Below are 22,682 nucleotides of genomic sequence, written 5' to 3'. Positions count from 1 at the left end.
TAATTGTATAAATAATTAATCATGAAACGTAATCATTTTATAATGAAGGTGTATATTTAGGTCTAACTCTATGTTGATTATTACTTATCTGTCTAAGTTGAATAGGTCATAAGGTTTGCGCATATATAGATGTTTATGAACAAATAGTTTATAATAGTATAAGTAATTTATTTTGAGGAAATATTTGTCAAAAAGTGGGAGAGATAAATGAAAAAGAGTCCACTTATGAGATAGTCATAGTAGGGGAGGGCTACAGTAAAAACACTTCCTAAAATATAAATATAAACGTTTTTTAATGTACGAATTTTATCCAACAGGGTTACGAATTCATCCAACATGGTTACGAATTGTGAAAAATAAATTTTTGCTACCTTTGGGATTCGAACCCAGGACCACGAATTCATCCAAAAGGGTTACGAATCAACCGTGGATCTTGATGATCTTAAGGCTGAAAATCATTTATATTTTATACACTTAAGAGTGTTTTTATTCTAGCCCTCCCCGTCATAGTAAACAATAAAACTCAATATTTGGCCACGCTTATCTTAAAAACACAAATTTTGGTCATTTTTTAACGTTTTAAGACTATTTTGCTCTTAATTAGGTGGACTGGATAGGGTTACGCGCGTGGGTTGGACTTCGGGTTAGGGTTGGGCTCGCAGGTTATGATGGTACAAATGACATAATTAGTGTCAATTGTGTTATTCATTAGTTACACTTGGCACAATTAGTGCCAAGAGAAAGAGCTCGGCAACTGACTTTCCCACGGTTGTTGGGCAACGCGGTGTGAGTGAGAGTGGGCAAGGGAGAAAAAGCATGATCGCTGGCAGTTGGTAAAAATGGCACAATTAGTGTCAATTGTGTCATTCATTAGGTACACTTGCTACAATTAGTGCCAATTGTGCTAAGAGAAAGGGCGCGGTCCGGCTGATGATTTTCCTGCGGCCGCTGACAGTTGGTACAAATGGCACAATTAGTGTCAATTGTGTCATTTATTAGGTCCACTTGACATTATTAGTGCCAATTGTGCCAGCGGTCGCCCAATGAAGCAACAAGCGAGGGAGAGAAAGGGTGCAAGCAAGGGTATTTTTGATCGAAATTGTAAAAAATTATCATAATTTGTGTTTTTCATAATTCAAATTGGTGGCCAAAAATTGAATTTCATTACTCAATATGACTATATGAGCGCATATTTTCAATGAATAATATTTTTTGTGTTAGGCAAAAATACCAACTTTCACTAATTCAATATGAAAAATGCAACTTTTATAAAAATAATCATCTTATGCCAAAATGACTAACTTATCGCTGATATGTTTGATTGCCATTGTATTTGAGAGACAATTTCTTATACATTCCTTATATGTTTTGTTATTTTTCTGCAAAATATTTGAGAAATACAAGATTCTTTTATTTTTGTAACATGTATATAAAATTATAAGTGACAGATGTGATTCACAAAATGTGCCTAATACCTCACGAAAAAATGCACTATGCGCAGGTTTCTGTATATTTTTTTCACAACAGTGATTGGGTTAGCGAAAATTTAGTTGTACGATCAAATGATCAAATTAGCTAGATCATTCGATCGGGGCGACTAGATCATCTGATCGGGCATCGAGATACTTCTACGACTAACCAAATATATTTTCATGTCGAAAATTAAATTTAAATGTTGAAAATCAATTCTGTTATTTTTTATTCATTTACTGCTTTTATTTCAATATTTCATTGTATATAAATTGTTCTATAATTTAGCCATCATCACATGTTTTTATTATACATTTCTTACTATACATTTCTTACGTAACTGTACTTGTATAAAAAAATATATAATCATTTCACAAAAAATCAAGCAAACTCATTAACATTAAAGTATATTTTAGTCCATTAACTTAAATTTGGCTTTGGCTGCAAAGATTTATATAGAAGTGGACATTTTTCATGTAAATTTAGTGAAAATAGGAATTTTAAACTTTCACATATATTTTTTAATTAAGTGAAAAGAATTATAAAAGTATACTAAACTAAGGTATACCGTAGTTAAAGGTAAGGTATATGAAATTTCTGCATACCGACGGTAAAAGTAATGTATAAGCACTACAAAAACACGAGGATTACCGAGGAAAAACGCCGTCGAAAAAAAAATCACCGACGGCATGCTGTCGCCGTAAAAACCATTGTTGGTGATGACATTATCGACGGCATATACCACCGTTGGTAAAGATCCTTCGAGTTTCCAGGTGATTTTTCGAGTTTTTTTACCTTTCATATTACTAACGACAACGCCGTCGGTAACCCTCGTCGGAGTTTCGAGAATTTTCCGGACATGTTACCGACGGCGGTGCCCTCGGTAATTAACGAGGGCTAGTTTCCGTCAGTGATTTTATTTTTTCTTTTTTTCCAAAAAATATTTATTTATTTATTTATTTATTTATTTTAAATCAATCTAGCTTATATCCCACAAGTATTTTGATATTTGTAATGTATTTTGAACTTAATTGTGTACGTTAAGACGAACTTCCCAGTAGGTCATCCATCTTAGTTGTGCTCTAAGTCAAGCACGATTAACCTTGAAGTTCCTTTCGAGTGGTCACCAGTACAGAACACGCGTATTATTGATATAACTAGCACCTATTAATTCATTTAAACTTTATTTCAATATACAATATCATTCATTCATAACCTTAGAATATGTCGAGATGATATCTAAAACTTGTGGTACTGACGAAAGAATGATGGTAAATTACCGAGGGTCTCGTTTCCGTCGGTTTTTTTTCCGAAAAAATATATATTTTTTAATCAATGTTGCTTATACCCCATAAGTATTTTGGTATTTGTAATGTATTTTGAACGTAATTGCATACGTTAATACGAACTTCTTAGTGAGTCACCCATCTTAGTTACACTTCCGTCGGTATATATATATATATATTTTTTAAATATGACCCTTTTTTTACAGTACCTATTTTTTTAAATAAATTGAATTCAAGTGTTTCCATGCCGTAGAGTTTGCCAGTTGGCGAAAAACTCCATCGTCTGTGGAAGTCGCATGCCAACGCATAGCTTCGGTTGTTGTTGTAGATGCAAACAACCTCTGCAGTCGGAGCGTCAAAGGAAAGTAGTGCATTTGCTTGGTAAACCCAAACCGCGCAGATGTCTCTTCGTACTATTGAAGTCGTCGGGACACTTGTTATCCTTCGGTAAAGCTATTTAAAAAAACGAAGACAACTAATTGAAACATCTCTCTGACATGTGGTTTTCAACTTTTATGCTCATGAATTGTGTCATAAAGGATAACTGTGAGTAAGTATCACATGGAACAATGAATTATCGGCTGAGTTCAACATGTCATAAATCTGTTGAGCAATAGGATTGGACGGCTCCTCGAGATTTGGAGGATATTCAAAATTACTAGGACCAACATGATCATACATCATCCTTTGGTAGTTATGTCACGCCCCAATTCCCGAAGGAAGGCACGAATGCCGGGACATGACTAGGGGTTGGATTTAAGAAGTGGGAAAGAAAGGGGATAATAATAATATAATAATATATACGTTCATCTCTTTTTGTTAATATTCTTAAAGAATATTAATGTATAGTAATCGTTGTTAGATAATTAAACTAAGTATTATAACATATTTAATATTCAAGTCGGAAAGCTTGGCTCAGCACGCTGGTGGTTTAGAACCAGTCTACAAATACGTGCGGCTAAGCAGTCGGATATTTAATTACAATCTTAATAAAGCGGTAAATGATGGGGTAACCGAGTCTAGCTCGCCAAAAGGAGTTGACCGACCAGCTTACTCATGAAATTGGCATAGCACAACATGATCATGAGGGCTTTGGTCAAGCGTCCAAGAGGGGCCGACTACATGCACTCTCCATCGAGCGATAAATAAATCTTTAACTAGCATTTTACATACTCAAAATATATGACATATTTTTTTATAATTTTGTAGCTAGCTATTTCAACATATTGCAGCCAACCCGCCACAGCTGCTTCCGTCTCCACCATCTTACTAACCTGAAAAGATTGAAAAGATTTGTGGGCCTACTAGTGTACCCAGTGGGTCATGCATTTTTGAATGATCATTTTCATATGATAGTCCATGCACATACGTGAATTATAGAAGGTTTTAAAATAAAACATTTAAGTTCTATAATCACAAAACATTTTCATTCATTGCGCGCGCCATACCGTACACCACTGTTACCCTTATCATTTCATTCGTAGTCCCTGGGCGACCCCTGAGAAGTAATCATTCATTCATTCGTCATTAACTAGATGGGACCCCGGGACGAACCCACGTCAGCTACACCATCTAGCCGGATTAAGGGCGAACCCAAAATCCTCCTTTCGTCTATAAGGCTCGTGGGGATCAATCCACTACCTTAAGACAGTGCGCACAACTTTTAATAGGTGTGTTAGACCCATTAAAAGCCACAATTGTTAACATAAGAGCATTAAACAGTGGGAGAACGTGAAAACATTTCATGGACATACCACATTTTATATAATAGCATCAGAGTTTAATAACTCAAATATATTTTGAAAAATAGAACCCACCTTAAAAATACAGTGGAGCTTGTAGTATAAATGATTATCACGTGCTCAACTTATAACTTACTCCTTAAAGAAAGTATGTAATTTACATGTCTAGTATGATTTTATTTGATCAACTTATCACATATATATAGCCGCAATATATAGCTTTGCTGAGTTGATATGTAGTAGGTTTGCTGAATCAATATCCTACTTGTAGGCTGACTTACTAATTTACTATCATGCAAACACGTATATATACCTAATGACTAAGCATGCATGCATGATTTAAATTAATAAGGTTTGCATTGATATTTGTACCATACTATTTATATATATGTAGATATTTATTAACTAAAAGCTATTTAGTATAGCTATATATACGTATTGTGTTATATAATGTATATATAAAATTCTACTTAATTAGCTTAAGATATATATGCATATGTATGCGCTATATATTATATACTCTCGTATATATATAATTTAAATATCTATATAGTATAATTTATCTTTTTAGAATAGCTATTAGGTAAATATAGATTCAAGTCTAGGAATAATATTGTAATATAATACAGTTGAGTTTATGAAAATGCTTAAGGAAATATTAATGATTTTTTAAAAAAAAATATAATGAGAAGCGAGTAATGACATGTTATTCTCAAACCTAATGCAATTTAGGAAATCCTAAATTTCTTCAAATTCCTCAAATATTTTAGAAAATAATCTAATATTATTCTAATGGAAAATCGGGGTGTTACAAGTTATTGTATGACTCATCATCCTCATCTATTCTAGTAAGTTCTAGCGGCCTATACACTGGTGCTTCCCTATGATAACCCATGTTGTGTAATTGTGGACAAATCAACGCCTAGTAACATGTTCTCTGATTGTAGGCATCGATAAAAAGGCCTCGTGCTTACACTTCCTACACGGATACCTAATGTTACCTACTCCATTTGTGTAAGTCGTTTGATTTATCGCATACTTAAGGAAACCCTCAAGTCTCATTTCAAATGTAGAACGATCATTATATCTCGCATACATCCACATACGATTATCACTCATTCTTGTAAATTCTAATTGAAAAAAAATAAAGAAAAGTCATAAATTACTTGAATCAAACGAAATTTCGACAACATAACCTCACTATCCTAACTACCAAGTGCTCGACTCTACCAATAGCTATGTTAACCATAATGGTTCTAATTTATTAAGTCTACCCTGCTCCCAATTATTCAAGCAATACAATATAAAATAAGCAATAAAAAATACAATAATCAAATTAAAAATAATAATTTGTTAGGAGAAGATCCTTAAGAAGTAATCAATTTCTATCCCAAAGGGAGGAGATCCTTAAGAAATTGATTAAATATATCCCACAATATAGTAACATATATGTAATCATTTGTCCTCAACACATAATAGTAAATTTCAGCCCATAATTATTTTATTTCTTTCTGTGTTGCTTAAATGAGAGATATTAATCATAAATCACTATAATTTCAAGTTTTGAAACAAAAATAAATAAATAAATAAATAAAATTGGCGAGAGCGTACGGTGGTGGTCGGCGGCGGAGCAACGACGGACTGAGATGAGAGAGAAAGTAGCGAGAGAGCGAATCAGAGAGACAGAGAACGAGTCAGAGAGAGAGAGAGAGACTTACCTGGTGGTCGGTGGTGGCGCGGCGGCAGAGCGGCTCGACTGAAATGGAGATAGAGAGAAGAGAGAGAGAGAGAGGGGCGGATCAGAGAGAGAGAGACGGGTCAGAGGGTCCAGAGAGAGAAAGAGCGAGTCCAAAGAAAAGAGAGGGCGAGAGAGAGAGAGAGAGAGAGAGAGAGAGAGAGAGAGAGGCGACGGAGGACTTAATTACCTGGTGGACGGCAGCGGCGGTGATCGACAGAGACAGAGACGGCACGACGTAGCGGGTGTGCGGCGGAAATGCAGTTTAGGGCAGAAAAAACCCGATTTTGAACTGCAACATTACCGACGGCATGTGTCGTCGGTAATAACCGACCCGCTATAGTCGACAGCGGTGAGTGCCGTTGGTAAGCAAGTGTTCCGTTGGTATCATTATACACAAAATAATTAAATTGTTAATTAAAATTACCGACGGCATTTTCCGTTGATAAATTACCGACGGCTGCTCCCCTCGGTAATTCGTCCGTAACTATATTATAATGGACCCGTTTTTTTTTCCGTCAGTCGATAATTACCGAGGGCCAACTTGCTCTCGGTAATTTCTTTGATATTTAGCTTGTTTTTTGTAATAAAGGTTTGACGAATTTAGAAAGGTGTACGGTACCGTCCCACCCTTATTCACAAGTATCAAGTGATAGACCTCCTCCGACTAATTTGATTGTTCTTATTTAGTAGGAAGAGTGTCTCACACTAATCAACACTCTGATAATGAAGTTCATATGACTCGCATTGATATCTTTAGAATGATCAGATGCATAAGGCAGAGACTCATGACCTTCGTACCTAATAATGAAATTCATATGACCCATTGAGTAGAAAACTAAATTTTAAAAGTTAATATAAAGTCCATGGACCCATTTAATGTCTTTATCATATAAGGAAGACAAAAAATATTCTCAATGAGATATCTGTAATAAATTAATTGTGACCTCCACACTCCACCAATATAGTGATAGTGATTGTGATTGGACAAATTTCTTCCACTTAATTCCTTCAATTTGTGCAATACGAAACTATGAGGAAATTTAAGCCAAACAAAGATAAATGGGGGGGATGACGTTGTTTCATTGCCACACGTATTCAAGTGGTTTGAATTGGATTCCAAGCGCATAATTCTTCAAGCAATAATATATAGTATACACTTATTTATAAGCACAAGCAATATGCATCAATTAACTACTCAAATTGCGTGACAATTAGTTGGCAAAATAATATTCTTTATTTAATTTCTTATCAATAAAAAAAGAACACAAAGCAAATAACTCAAATTGTCAACAATTTAATATATCAAATCAAATAATAGTATATTTTAGTTGAATTAATTAATTGAATAAATTTAATAATAGTAAGGAGATTCTTTAAATTTAGGTGTGTCACTCAAAGAACATTTTAATTATCAATAACGTAATATATAAAAAATTTATTTAGCTAAGTAATAAAGTTTATTAAATTTTTATTATCTAAAGATTAATTTTTTTATAAACTATATATATTTATACTATTTGAATGACTTTTATTTTATATATTGGAGTAATCATTTGTGTAATAGTGAACTAGAAAAAATTGATTTAAACTCGAGAATTAAAAAAATACTATTATTTGATTTGATATATTAAATTATTGACAATTTGGGTTATTTGCTTTGTGTTCTTTTTTTTATTATTAATAAGAAATTAACAATAGATACGTCACGTCAAATATTGGCACGTCATATTAGCCTGATATTTGACCGGAATTTGGATTAGTAGCAAAATCAGATAAAATCTAAAGTTTAGTAATTATCACGCTACAGTTCAAAGTTTGTGTGCAAAACCAGAATTTGACGAAAGTTCAGTATTTTATGGGCAATTAACCCTATATTTAATTTGAATTTGAGGATAAGTTACAATTATGTTGAAGATATGTATATATGTAAATTCATTCATATATATATATATATATATATATATATATATATATATATATATATATATATATAGGGTGTGGTTCTAGAGAGAACTACATTATTTGTGAGAACGGGAGAACCATCAAATCTAATGCATCCACTGTAAAAATTAATGCATTCGCTGTTAAAATTAATGCACTAAAAAAATTAAAAAAAAATGCTCCCTTCAGGATTCGAACCCAGGATCTGCATTCATCCAACAAGATGATGCATCCACCGTAGATCTTGATGATCGAATGGCTGAAAATGGTTCTCCGGTCTTCTTTTATTTATGGTTCTTTCTTGAACCTCTCCCTATATATATATATATATATATATATATATATATATATATATATATAGGGGAAGGCTAAAATAAGAACGCTTCTTAAAATATAAATTAGGAACCATTTTCAGTCCTTAGATCATCAAGATCTACGGTTGATTCATCACCTTGTTGGATAAATTCATGGTCCTGAGTTCGAATCCCAAAGGTAGCAAAAAAATTAATTATTTTTCGCAATTAATACCTTTATACAGTTTATTCATGCGTGTTATACATAAAATTCATGCATTTTTGCTGGTTCGTAATTCTTAAAATAAGGGTGGTTTATTGAATAACCGCCCCATATATATATATATATATATATATATATATATATATAATCGTCAATTAATATATATATATATATATATATATATATATATATATATATATATATATATAGGCAAGGGTTCAATTGAGAAGCTCAAATATTGTGAGAAGTGAGAAGTAATCAGATCCCTTGATTTCTTGCAATCCAACGCTCCAGATTTACAGCCATATTCGGCTGACTTGAATAAAGCAAGGACATATGTGTAATATCAAATATTCAGCCAACCGTTTTTTCTATTATTAAGCTGATTGTAATCTTTTTAATTATGGTAGATATAATCATTATCTTTCCATATGTTAATCTCTGTAGCTTTCCATCTCTTTTGGAGGCATTTTTTAAAATAATAGACTCCATCCTTTGTAATACATCATGGAGGATAGCTATTGATTAAAACAAGTTCAACAAGTCAGAAAACATTCAAAATGAACGGTATTTTATTTGTTTAATACTATAATTTAGACTTTTATTTGTTCAACAAGTACTTTCATTAAAAATTTAAACAAGTTCATAAAAAGATGGCGTAAAGTTCAAAAAAAAAATATTCAATGTCTAATTATAGTGTACGTAAACATTACGTTTAATTACCCAATAAGAAATTGTTTTTCACTTTTGCAATATAATTTGTTCAATTGGTAAATTTCAGTGTTCAAATTTTTTGTTTTGTTATTATCAATTTTTTTTGTGTATATCTAATTTAGCTGTCATTTGTTTAAACATTATCACACGCACACTAAATTCCTCACAAATAATGCTAAGTTCATAAAAATATGGCGTAATGTTAAAAAAAAGTTCATATATTTGATGAACATAGGGTACATTGTTTTGAACGTGTTGAACATTAGCAGGCCATCAAACTACCCCACATTCTCTCCCACTCAAGCTTCACTGCTTCGCGGCTGCCAAATCACAATTTCACCTACAATGTGAGACCCAATTCAACCTCCTCGACCACTTCTTCACAGACCTCTTCGATATGGAATTGGGAGAATCTCCAACCCCGCCATCACCACCGGACTTCGAGTTCTTCGACCAACTCAACCAAACCAGAGCTCCAACCAACCAATCTGTTGAAACAAATTGGAAAAATGGGTCAAGCATAATTTTACAAGCCATTTGGATTTCGAAGAAAAAAATCATAACATTACAATAAATCTTGGTGGGGAACCTTAAAAATTGAAATGTTCAAACAAAATTAACATATCTATATGTTCATACGAAAATCGCCTATCGAAAACCAATTTAACATCACGTTTGTGTTTTTTAGTGTTACATGTCTCGTTCCCAGTTCGTCGAACTTGCGCTCATATTTTATTGAACTTAACCATTACTATAATGAACATCCAAATAAATGACACAAATAAATGAATTGTTACCTTCAACTTTCTTGCTATCCATGGCGGAATTCGTCGAACCCAATTTTTCAACACTGTAACCTTGTGGCCCCCCTTATCCAATGCCTTTGTACCAAATCTGGATTAATTCTTCCGACTGAAATAACAGCAAAATGTACGTCCACTACATTACAATTTACTTATATTAACCATCATTAATATATTAGTTCAGACATATAATATAATTATAAACTTTGCAAGCAAATTTATGAACTAACATATTATATTTCCTGAACTTATTATTTTTTATTATTATTATAGGTAGATTTTCCAAAAATATCATCGAACTATATGTTAACTAATATTACTATACATCAATTACTACAACAATATATTAAGATCATCCAAAACTAAAACATCATAAAATGATAAACAAATAATGAATTCAAACATAAACCGATAGTACAAAGTTGAAAAATAAAATGAATATTGTGTATCACAATGTCTTGTATTCAAACAAATAAGTTCAATAATTTTGAAAAACTATATCCGAAGGTTCAATTCTAGTGAGAAGCTGTAAATGAGATTAATGAACTTTTCAATAAATTTTATGAATTTTTCAATATAACTGACGAACTTATTTCATAAAGTAATGAACTTGATCATAAAAGTAGTACCCACAACAGATATTTATCAATACTATATTCACTGAATGTACCGTAAAATAATAGTCTCCCATAATCCAAATATGGAAATTCGTTATTCCCGTTATCCATTTTTTGGATGCTCTGTGATGGATTTTTCAACTATATGTTTATTTGCAATAATTCAGGACTAAAATTGATTACTTTCAAATATGATTATTTGTCACCCACATTACAATGTATATTAAATATATATCTTAGTTCAACAAAACTTAATGCTTATTGTTATGAACCCACAACACAATCTATTGAACAAAAATATTAATTACATACTCCCAGCACAAAAGCCCAATTTTTCATTACTGTAACCTTGTGGCCCCCCTTATCCAATGCCTTTGTACCAAATCATTATACATTCAACGAACTCATGCGGGAAGGAATAGTATCTACTAACTGGACATTTATATAATAACATTAAAATTAACAAATCACAGATCTACACATACATATTACCAGGGATATTGAATCGTAGATTCCCATTTAGATAGAAGACAAAAAAAATTAAGCCAAAACACAGTAAATAACGACTACAAACATCAGTTTGTTTGGGTTTCGTTGAACCTTTTTATTATTTTGTTGAATATTTCGACTATTGTAATGAACACCCAGCAAATGAGTAATAACTGTCTATTTTACCTTAATCACTCGGTCCAACAAATGCTATATTCGACGAAACATTTATGAGATTTGCGTGAAAACTACTTAAAATCGACGAAACACATGAATCGTAGCTATACAAATCAACTTGTTCAGAAGATTAAAAATCTGACGAAATGAAGAAAGTTTTTTTTTTAGTATGAGTATTGCAAATCAGGAATTCAACTAAATACATGAATCATAATCTGACGAAATGAACTGATTTAAAAGATAAATAATCTGACGAAGTGAATAAAGCATGAATCATAGTTTCACACCAAAATTCAAGAAACCAAAAAAAATCAAACAAAAATTACCTTCTTCGTTCTGGATATCCATCGCATATGCGCCGTAAATCAAATGGCGTTGAATCGAAAAAGAATAAGAAAATAGTATTGAGTATTGAAAGATTACTATACTGTCGAAATCTGGTAATCAAAGCCATAAACATTCAAAGAGCGAAAATTTTGGGATTCGATGAAACTTTCCCAAATCTGAACCCTACTCAATGACAACTATAGCCTTTTCGATCTGAATAATAATTTCTGCAATTATATAAAAAAAATAAAACCATTATGTTCCTTAAATCTGGTACGTTAGATCTTATTTATTGAATGGTATAGATTTGTTCTTATTTCTTAAGGTAAGGGGTTATTCTCTATTGAATATATATATATATATATATATATATAGGGTTGCATTATACAGAAACACAATATTAGATGGAGAATGGAGTCGCAATCTGGTTCGTCAGATCAATCTTGATCAAAGGCTGAGATTAGAAGTTAATATAATTAAAATTGGTAAGATTCATAATATCCCTTAATTTACTCTCTTCTCTATCCTCTATCCTCTCTCTCTCTCTCGTCCCCTCTCTCCTCTCTCCTCTCTCTCTCTCAATCTTAAAATCAAAATACATAATTAAGTTCATGACAAGTTCAACACAAGTTCAGAAGTTCAACAAATTCAGAAGTTCAGAAGTTCAAGACAAGTTCAACACAAGTTCAACAGAATTATACGTATAAGTTCAACAAATTCAGAAGTTCAGAAGTTCAAGACAAGTTCAACACAAGTTCAACAGAATTATACGTATAAGTTCAACAGAATTATAAGTTCAACAGAATTATACGTATAAGTTCAAGTCCGTGAACCCGCCGTCCGCCGCCATCCCCGCCGTGGCCGAGAGCCCCATCAGCAGCTGCATCTCCACCACCATCGCGTAGTACCGCACCTCGCGGTAGATCACCTCCATCACCGGCAGATAGACGGCGAAGGAGATCCCCGCACCTAGAATACCCGTTACAACCTTTTGTGTGTGTTCTGTGTGTGTGTGTGTGTGTTCTGTGTGAGAGACGAGAGAGAGAGAGGGAAAAAGGGAAGGGAGAGAGAGAGAAATGAGAGAGGAGAGAGGAGAGAGGGAAAAAGTGACGGAAGAGAGAGAGAGGAGAGAGGAGAGAGGGATGTGAGTAATTTAAGGGATACTAATATTAGCTTTTAATCTCAGCCCTTGATTAAAATCGATCTAACGAACGAGATTATGACTCTAGACTTTGCAAATATTTATGTTCTTATTGAACTCTTCCCTATATATATATATAAAATATGATGTAATCTTTTTAGGGGTTATTGTCGTAAAATACATCAAGTTTACAAATTTTCTGGTTTGTATCATCACCTTTTTTCTTGGCAAAAAAATACATGAATTTATAATTTGTTCGCAAAAATCCCACGATGAGTAACTCCGACGAAATCGAAATTTATGTGTCATTTACGTAGCTTATATGGCACCAACATGGCATTTAAGAGTAATGATGTGTTGCCACATCTCCCCCACCCACCCACCCACCCACCCACCCAAAGACCGTCTCCCTCCCCCCCAACCCACCCGACAGTCCCCCTCCTCCCTCCCCCCACCCCACCAACAAACCGTCCTCCTCCTCTTCCCCCTCCCCCAACCTCCGCCGCCACCCTTTCTCCAGCCCGGCAGAGCCTTCCCCTTCCCCCAACCCTGCTGCAACCACTTCTCCCTCATCCTCTACAACTGGTTGTTCTCTACAATCCTCCTCAATTTTGATTTCCCCAAAATCGGCACAGGATTTGATTTCCTCAAACGATAGCCCTACAACTTCGTTTTTGGAAGCGGAGGAGAGGGATATGATAGCCACGGTGGATTTCGAGCATTTCTGGGACAAATGTGGTGGATTACGGGGGACGGCGGCTGCTGCTGCGGTGGCGCGGCGAAGGCAGTGGCGCTGTTGGTGATCACTAAATTATTAGCAACAAATTACCGCAACTAACACGGCGCAATTGTAGCACAAATTATAAGTAACCGAGTATCGTATCCACAGGGACTGACACAACGAAACTACTTTAGCTATCTCCTAAACAAACTTAAGTAGTAGACAGGCAACAAAACGTAGAGATTTGAATGATTAACTAAAGCGCAAATAATAATAAATAAACACACGTAGAAAAATCAAATATGAAAGACAACTGATCCTAGGGTAGTAAATTCATTAACTAAATCTATGTAATTAATCTATTAATCCTATGTACCAATTTAATCCAGTTATGATGAGAGATCACTTAATTAATCAATTACTCTCGCTAGAGCAGCAACGATCGTAGATTAGTAAATTCTCTATCTCCGTTAGGTCTCAAGAAAATCTACTAACTCCTAATAGCTCCTAAGAATAGCTTCCTATGATCCACCTATCTCTGCTAGGTCTCAAGGTTAAAATCATATCATACATTCCTGAATCCGCTAAGCAGTTATCTCCGCTAGGTCTAAAACCGAATAGCTAAACATGCAAACTATTGGCCAAATAATTCACAAGAAAACAAGCACCATGAATTATGAATCATAAACTGGAAGGCACAAAGGTATTAACAAATAAATCACATAAATTCAATCAACTATTTACAAACCCTAGAATCAGCTAAAGGAAACTAGCCAGACATAGCAAAATAAAACATAAACATGATTAAAAAGAAAGCAATAATAAAAACTGAATTAAATAAAACTGAATGAAAACTGAAGTAGCGACTTGAATCTTCAATCTTGATCCAAGCCTTGAACACTAGAAAACAATAAAATTCTAAAGCTAGAAAACTGAAATATGAATGCTCGGGTTCGGGTTTTTCGGTCAGTCAATAGGTCAAAAGAGGACCTATTTATAGATTTCAGATTTCCTTCGGATCACCATGGAAGTTGCCATGCAAAGTAGAATTCTAAAGGTAATAGAATCGTGTGAAATAAGGCAACTCTCCAGCTGGATGCGCGCTCCGAAAAATACTCCTACTCTCGCCGAATTTGCAGCTCTCGCCAGAGGAATGGATGTCACCCGGGGAACGGGTCACGCCAGAGGAATGGTATCGCCAGAGGAATGGATTGCCAGCGGAATGACGATTTCTCTGGTATCGCCAGAGGAACAGTGATTTCTCTGGCTTCTTGATTCCGCTGTAATGGACTTTTGCTTGGCTGCTCTGACTATTGACTCCTCTGGTGATGACTTCTCTACACTGGCTTCTTGATTTCGCTGACTCCAGAGAAATGGAGATTTCTCTGGCTATTGATTCCGCTGCACTGGAGACTTGATTTCGCTGTACTGGCACTTCGCTTTTCTGACGCTGGCGCTTCTCTGCTCTGGACTTTGACTTCTCTGACTCCAGAGGAATGATGATTTCTCTGCTCTGGAGACTTCGGTTCCTCTGCTCTGGAGACCAGAACACCTAGAAAACGCCAAATTCATCCAAAACTGCATTCTTCCATCTCGAAAGCCTAAATCTCCTGCAAAGCATAAAATACACCATAAACGCACCAATTTCCAGAAGATTATCTTAAAACTTGCACATACAAACCCTTAAAAGTAGAGTAAATTAAGCATAAATCAGTTGGGTCTGCCACGGAGAGGGAACTCTGTTGGCGGAGGAGGGGCGGTCGCAGCTGAACGAGGACCGCGGTGGCTGCTGCTACGGTGGCGGAGGCGGTGACCGCAGCTGAAGAGAATGAAGCCATAGCTACTGATTTGAGCTCGTTTTTACGGTTTCTACGGTTGGTGAGAGAGAGAGAGAGGCTGTGAGAGAGAGTGAGAGACATGGGATGGTTTAAGGGATGAGAGGACGGCAGCGGCGGCGACGCTACCGTCGCCGAAGAATGAAGAAGGGGGAGGGGCTGTCCGTGTGTGTGCGCGCGTGTTTGTGTGTGAGTGTGTGTGAGAGAGAGAAGTGTGTGTATGTTTGATTTGGCAATTCCGGCAGCCACGTTGGCAATCCGACTGCCACCTCAGATTAATTTGGGAAAAATTATAAATGGTGGGACAATTGAATACAAATTATAAATTCATGTATTTTTTTACCAAAACAAAAAGTGATGATATAAACCAGAAAATTGACAAACTTGATGTATTTTACGGCAATAATAGGCAAAAATGCCCACTTCCTTAATTTTTTTTGTAAAAATGCCCTAAGTTATCATTCAAAGCATTTTATGCCCTAATTATGTGAAGTACATATTTTACCCTTTGGTGTTGATGGGTGTGCTTGGTTTTTTGTGAAAGTCTTACATATTTGACCGATTTGACAGCTATCAGTCATAAAAGTCAACGATTTGACAGCTATCAGTCAAGAGTACATATGACCGGTGGATGGCTAGATAATGTGTCCGCCCGGTCGGACACATGATTTTACCGGGCGGACACATAATTTTATCGGTCAGACACATGATCTGCCACCCGGATCATGTGTCCGACCGATAAAATCATGTGTCCGCCCGGTGAAATTATGTGTCCGTCCGGCCGGACACATGATTTTACCGGGCGGACACATGATTTCATCGGCCGGACACATGATCCGCCACCCAAATCATGTGTCCGACCGATAAAATTATGTGTCCGCCCGGTGAAATTATGTGTTCGCCCGGGCGGACACATAATCTAACCACTCATCGTTCATATGTATTCTTGACTGATAGTTGTCAAATCGTTGACTTTTATGATTGATAGGTGTTCGCTATTATTTTCACCACGCCGCAAGTATACGGTGTAGTTGCAATAAGTGGAAGCAAGGTCGTATCCCACAAGGATTGGTGAATTCAAACTTCTAAATACTATTAATGAGTTGTTTTCAATCTATTTAGACAACCAAAGATGAAGAGGTGTTGATAACTAAAACAAAGCTAAATTAAAGCAAGCAAAGTAAAATAACAACAAGATAAACTTAGTTAATAAATTGGGGAATGACTTGAAGGAAAGTTATCCTAGGGACTAGATTTCGATGGATCGTAATGAACTTCAATCTAAAGCAATATTAATCTTGATATGGCCTACTTATCTAGGGCGATCTCCCCACTAGTTTTAGCCCCCTCCCGGACGACATAAAACAGTAGATTACGGGTCATAATTGCCGTCCCCGGTCAATTTCTAACCTATAACTCCCAAGAGCACAAAAGATCAACAAGCCCTCACCCAACTCTCAACCTCCCGGTTTATTGAGATGATATGTATCAAACTCCTAATCTATTGTAATTATCCTCTCCCGATTCAAATCACAAATTAGAAATGCACAAAAGGTGGCCAACCAATCATACAAGAGATAAATCTAGGACTTGAAAAGATAACAATAAGCACAATCAAGATATATATAGAACAAAGAAATCAATCCATTACAAATCCATCTAATCTAATCCCTAAGATAAGAGATTTTAGCCAAGCATATTCATAATAAAAGCAAATCTCAAGTCATAAGAAAACATAAATAAAGATATAGAGAGATAGAGATTCATAGACAAATCCTATAATCTTGATCTTCAATCATGTAGTCTTGATGAGCTCCTTTCCAAGTCTTCCCCTTCTTTCTTTGATTTTGGTGTTGTTCTTGTGTGTGGAAGAGAGAAAAAATGGTAGAGAATAGAGGCTAGGGTTTGGAAATGGAGTGTTGGGGAAGATGAAGTGGGTGTGTGTGGTGAATGATTGGGGAAAAGAAGAGAAAAATGGAGTTTTGAGGCTAAAATCGCGTTTGGGGTCCATTTGGGGGAGCCCCGCCCTTTTCCCGCGGTCACGGCCCGCGTCCGCGGCCTTCAAACGTGGGGGATGCTCAGGGGACCCGCGGTCCCGCCCCGCGGCCGCGGGTGGTGACCGCGGGTGTCTCCTGAGTCGGGAACAGCTGACCCGCGGTCTTACCCCGCGGCCGCGGGTGGTGACCGCGGGCTACTGGGCGTTATGCGCAGTCCGCTCGTTTTGCTCCGTTCTCCCTCGTCCGGACTCGGATTTGATCGCCGTTTGCGCTCACGGATTCCTCTCGAGACGTACTTCAATATAATATCTTCAAAATCCTCAAATTAATCCTTGATGTTTCCTGAAATTACTCCAAAACTACACCAAGACATCAAATCTTCATAAAACTCAATATTATGGTACAAACACGCATTGGCAAGCAAAATATGAAGGGAAATGACAACAAATCATGTGGAATTGAGGTACGAAAACCATGTTTGTCAACCCCCCCAAACTTAAAGCGTTGTTTGTCCCTAAACAACAAAGAGAAGAGAAATAAAAGATAACAAACATGTGAGAATGAATTGGTGTCATTTCAAGGGCTTCAATTTTTTCAAAATATTTCACTAGTGTATCACAAGTAGATATGCATTTCAAGAAGTCACAAGTGATAGTAAGTTCAACATTATAGCCTCCAAGCTTGAATCCTCACAAGGTGAATGTTTCAATGATGCACTCGACTCTCAAGTGTTTAGAATGGACGTGTTTACACTCAATTCGAAACAATGCATGCAATCTACCATAGGCTTGCCATTTGTCCTAACTCTCTATGCTTCAATGTGTTATAAATAGAGATCAAAAAGGGCTTTCATTGGGTTGTAATGAGGGCTCTTTGGTAAGGTGAGTAGTTTTTTTAGGCAAAGTGACTCATCCCACAATCCATCAATCACAATGAACAAATCAACTTCACCATTTCTCTTATCAATCAAAAACCAAAATCCCTACATTTCATCTTTTCATCCTTAGTGATATCTATCATGGCTATGATTCGAAAGGCAAATCACTCCCCTTTATGCTCTTTTATTCACATTCATTTTCATTTCTTTTTCTTTTTGAGCTCATAGGGGATTAGTGATTTTCACACAATCAAAGCTTGATAAGCAATTTCAATCATTTCCCAAACTTTTTTCTTCATCAAAGCAACCACTAACACTCTAAGTTCTACCCCTTTATCATTGGTTCATTCAAAGAAAGGCTACAAGGCACAAAATGGGTAAACTAGGATCATATGAGAATTTGGCACAATTGGGGTCAAGTGGCTAACAAAGATGGCCTTAAATCACTTCAATATTAACAACACATCTACTTTTATTTTCAAGAGAGGACTCATGGCAAGTTCTAGAGACCAACATACATGCTCAATCGATTTACACTCAAGAACAAAATGAGATTGTGATAATATGACAATCAATGGCTCAAATCTTACAAGCTCATTATCAAGTTCTTGGAGGCAAAACATTTAACTCACTTGTCACAAGTTCAAACTTTTCATGCATAATCCACAAGTGATACACACAATTTCTTTTCAAAAGCAACATTCATATCATAAGCCCAACACACATTTCATCCAACTCATGTTTTTCAACAATCAAGCTCAAAAACAAAAGACAAGGAAAAGCTAAAAAAACATAGACAAAACTAATTATTGTAACATAACTAAACTAACTAAATAAATAAACAACGGATAAATGAGATAAGTAACCCATCTTCACCCTCCCCCCAAACTTATTTCACACAAAGGAGAAATAAGTTTGGATGAAGGAGAAAATGGTTACTTGTCTCGTACTCACAAACGAGGTGGAGGCTTAGGCGGTGGCCATTTCTCATCAAATTTGCATGCTCCATCCACCGCGACCCAAAAATATGGTGGCTTTGCAATTCTTGAGACATCACGGGCGTCATGATAATCTCGTTCACCATCTAGAGTACCACCACACTCAAACAATTCCTTATTAGACAAATCAAAGTGAAAATCAAAAGATGAAGATAAATAAAAGTGAAAGAAGCAAGCCTTCATAGAATCGCCCATGTCGAGGTAAGGATCGACAAAATTTTTGACTTTGCATTCTTTAAAGCTTGTGACATCTTCATCTTTTTGGAATTGTAGAGGTTGCGTTGGAAAAGTTGGGCTCTCGACTTCAAGGGGTTTGGAGAATTGATCCTTATCTTCTTCATACTCTTCTTGAGGCTCTTCACTTAGCATCGGCATTGGTTCCTCATACAAGGTTCCATTTTGTAGGCTAATGGCTATGCACAAATCATCAATTCGCTTTTGATTTTCCATAGTGGTAGCCAAAGACCTTCTTTGCTCTTCTAGCATAACCTCCGATTTTGCTAGACTTTTTTCTATCCAAGCTTGTGTAGCTATGAAGCATTGAAGGAGATCGTCTTTTGAATTTGATTTCTCCTCTTGATAGTATCGATTTCCCCCTTGGAAGCCTTCTTGAGTGGAATAAGAAATTTCATAATTCCAACTATTGAAATGGTCCTCATACTCCAATGGTGATTGCCACTCCATGGCATTGCACCCCATGTCATAAAAGTCACCATAGGAAGGTGTTGGTTGGAAGGCTTTTTGGATCATTGGTTGCCTACAATTTCTTTTGGCTTCCAAAACACGCAACTTAAGTTGCATCAACGCCAATTGTAGTTGGAGTTGCTCAACCAACTCATTCCTTCCATCATCCATTTTTGGTGCCGCTTTTACGGTTGTGGAGCAATTTTCTCTAACAAAAACAAATAAACATATAAATAAACAAACATAAAAACAATATCTAAATTAGATAAAAACAACTTTTCACAATATCAAAAGTAAAAACTCAACCAATCCCCGGCAACGGCGCCAAAAACTTGTTCGCTATTATTTTCACCACGCCGCAAGTATACGGTGTAGTTGCAATAAGTGGAAGCAAGGTCGTATCCCACAAGGATTGGTGAATTCAAACTTCTAAATACTATTAATGAGTTGTTTTCAATCTATTTAGACAACCAAAGATGAAGAGGTGTTGATAACTAAAACAAAGCTAAATTAAAGCAAGCAAAGTAAAATAACAACAAGATAAACTTAGTTAATAAATTGGGGAATGACTTGAAGGAAAGTTATCCTAGGGACTAGATTTCGATGGATCGTAATGAACTTCAATCTAAAGCAATATTAATCTTGATATGGCCTACTTATCTAGGGCGATCTCCCCACTAGTTTTAGCCCCCTCCCGGACGACATAAAACAGTAGATTACGGGTCATAATTGCCGTCCCCGGTCAATTTCTAACCTATAACTCCCAAGAGCACAAAAGATCAACAAGCCCTCACCCAACTCTCAACCTCCCGGTTTATTGAGATGATATGTATCAAACTCCTAATCTATTGTAATTATCCTCTCCCGATTCAAATCACAAATTAGAAATGCACAAAAGGTGGCCAACCAATCATACAAGAGATAAATCTAGGACTTGAAAAGATAACAATAAGCACAATCAAGATATATATAGAACAAAGAAATCAATCCATTACAAATCCATCTAATCTAATCCCTAAGATAAGAGATTTTAGCCAAGCATATTCATAATAAAAGCAAATCTCAAGTCATAAGAAAACATAAATAAAGATATAGAGAGATAGAGATTCATAGACAAATCCTATAATCTTGATCTTCAATCATGTAGTCTTGATGAGCTCCTTTCCAAGTCTTCCCCTTCTTTCTTTGATTTTGGTGTTGTTCTTGTGTGTGGAAGAGAGAAAAAATGGTAGAGAATAGAGGCTAGGGTTTGGAAATGGAGTGTTGGGGAAGATGAAGTGGGTGTGTGTGGTGAATGATTGGGGAAAAGAAGAGAAAAATGGAGTTTTGAGGCTAAAATCGCGTTTGGGGTCCATTTGGGGGAGCCCCGCCCTTTTCCCGCGGTCACGGCCCGCGTCCGCGGCCTTCAAACGTGGGGGATGCTCAGGGGACCCGCGGTCCCGCCCCGCGGCCGCGGGTGGTGACCGCGGGTGTCTCCTGAGTCGGGAACAGCTGACCCGCGGTCTTACCCCGCGGCCGCGGGTGGTGACCGCGGGCTACTGGGCGTTATGCGCAGTCCGCTCGTTTTGCTCCGTTCTCCCTCGTCCGGACTCGGATTTGATCGCCGTTTGCGCTCACGGATTCCTCTCGAGACGTAATTCAATATAATATCTTCAAAATCCTCAAATTAATCCTTGATGTTTCCTGAAATTACTCCAAAACTACACCAAGACATCAAATCTTCATAAAACTCAATATTATGGTACAAACACGCATTGGCAAGCAAAATATGAAGGGAAATGACAACAAATCATGTGGAATTGAGGTACGAAAACCATGTTTGTCAATAGGTGTCAAATCAATCAAATGTGTAAGACTTTCACAGAAAGGCAAGCAAACCCATCAAATCAAATGGTATTTAAAGAATAGGGCATAGAATGCTTTGTATAATAAGAGAGGACATTTTACAAAAAAAGATAAGGAAGTGGGCATTTTAAATTTTTACTCTTTTTTTTTTCTAAGATTACACATTAATTTCTCTAAATGACTCGAACTTACGATTTAATTTATTGATTGAAAGAAAAATATCTTATCAATTAAGTTATGTTTCATTGTTAAAATCATGACGTAATGCTAGCTATTAATGCTTAGAAATCTTACAAAAATTCGTGGAGCAAAAACGTTGGTTTCTTCATTAATTATTTTGATCGTTACTCTCGCTACATGCAAAAAATTATTTCGCTAGTTTTCCAATAAGTAATGTTAATTGTTTTCTAAGTGGCGATTCCATATGAAAGTAGGTGCTTTCTAAGCTCAAAAATTTTGGGTTCGAGTTTATTGTTGCACAATTTTTGGAGATAATTGCATGTAAGTATATCAATTTTGGCGAGAATCAATTTTTAAAACGAACTTTAAAAAATTCAATAAAATACGTGAACTATAATTGCCGTTCAAATTTAACTCCATTAAATCTTAGAATGTTCAAAATTATCCCCTCTTTCAAAATAAATTGCACAAATTTAAAGCCCACTTTCAAATTTATGTGTACAAAAAGTCCACTTTCAAAATTGTATGTAAATCTTAATAAATTATCTCAGTGAACGTGATTTCTTATAAGTATAAATCCCACG

General features: G+C 35.9%; 1 long non-coding RNA gene across 1 annotated transcript; it reads right to left on the bottom strand.

Annotated features, from left to right (window-relative positions):
* Positions 1-9,611: 9,611 nt before the first annotated feature.
* Positions 9,612-11,986, bottom strand: LOC131011201 (uncharacterized). The gene is made up of 3 exons (XR_009096784.1): positions 11,820-11,986; positions 10,205-10,319; positions 9,612-9,895 (listed from the first exon to the last, which is right to left on the bottom strand). It is a non-coding gene; the product is annotated as an uncharacterized LOC131011201 (long non-coding RNA).
* Positions 11,987-22,682: the final 10,696 nt, after the last annotated feature.

The sequence above is a fragment of the Salvia miltiorrhiza genome, chromosome 2 (assembly GCF_028751815.1).
Source record: "Salvia miltiorrhiza cultivar Shanhuang (shh) chromosome 2, IMPLAD_Smil_shh, whole genome shotgun sequence".
NCBI lineage: Eukaryota > Viridiplantae > Streptophyta > Magnoliopsida > Lamiales > Lamiaceae > Salvia > Salvia miltiorrhiza.
The sequence above is the reverse complement of the archived record's forward strand: the minus strand, read 5'-3'. Positions and strand labels throughout refer to the sequence as shown.